Source organism: Mytilus galloprovincialis, chromosome 5, assembly GCF_965363235.1.
Source record: "Mytilus galloprovincialis chromosome 5, xbMytGall1.hap1.1, whole genome shotgun sequence".
In the NCBI taxonomy this organism is placed as follows: domain Eukaryota; kingdom Metazoa; phylum Mollusca; class Bivalvia; order Mytilida; family Mytilidae; genus Mytilus; species Mytilus galloprovincialis.
The window spans coordinates 14,052,571-14,053,854 of record NC_134842.1 but is presented as its reverse complement, the minus strand read 5'-3'; positions in this window follow the sequence as shown (position 1 = coordinate 14,053,854).

Sequence of the window (1,284 nt, the reverse complement as noted above, 5' to 3'; positions counted from 1 at the left end):
AAGGTAGAAAAAAAAAACGTCGCGTTTATGTTTGTATCGTGAGTATACTTATGGCGTCACATTGTTTTGTTGCTGAAGATAATGCGCTTAAAATACAATACAATTGTTTCCTAATTTTCATATTTTGTAATCCACTGGAAAATTGCTCTTTTAGGCGTATTAAATTATAATCCTGGTATTTTTGATAATTATCTAAATACTCAAATAAAAGAGGGACGAAAGATACCAAAGGGACAGTCAAACTCATAAATCTAAAATAAACATTACTGACAACGAAATGGCTAAAAATGAAAAAAGACAAACAGACAAACAATAGTACACATGACACAACATAGAAAACAAAAGAATAAACAACACGAACCCCACCAAAAACAAGGGGTGATCTCAGGTGCTCCGGAAGGGTAATCAGATTCTGCTCCACATTGTGGCACCCGTCGTGTTGCTTATGTGATAACAAATCCGGTAAATAGTCTAATTCGGTAGGTCACATCCATGAAAGGGAAAGGGATTGTAGTTACGACGTAAGGAACATATCCGATATCATTTGTGAAACGGTTATTCCATAACAGTCAACTAACTCGTGATGGCGTCCGCTCGTGATGGCGTCCGTAAAATTTACGAATGGATGATTTCAACTTCACCATTTGGAACTCTTGGTTTAATTGATTCCTTGTGAGCAGCAACCCTCTATCAAGAAAATCATGATAGGAAATGCAAGCACGGGAATATCGTATCAATTGGGAGATATATACCCCGTATGCAGGTGCTGCTGGAAAATGGAAAGTTCACAATAGGAAAGCTGAAATCATCTCTTTTGTAGTAAAGTTTTGTTTTCAACCGACCCTCATTGTCAATTTCTAGATGTAAGTCAAGATATGAGACCGACTTAACTGTATCTGTAGTATCCTTTATCTCTAGTTCGAATAAAGTATATGAATAAAAATGAGGTTGGGTTTACATCTTTTATAGACAACAACTAAAACAACAGTCAGCACTCGTAAAAGCACCAATATCCCAACATGTGGTCATCAGCGATAGATAATTGTCCATACACTATGTCAAGATGTAAACCATCAGAGGAAATACTTATATAACATATACTTATAGATATATAATCAATAGATAAAGGCAGATGTGGTGTGAGTGCCAATGAGACAACTCTCCATCCAAATAACAATTTAAAAAAGTAAACCATTATAGGTTAAAGTACGGCCTTCGACACGGAGCCTTGGCTCACACCGAACAACAAGCTATAAAGGGCCACAAAATTACTAGTATAAAACC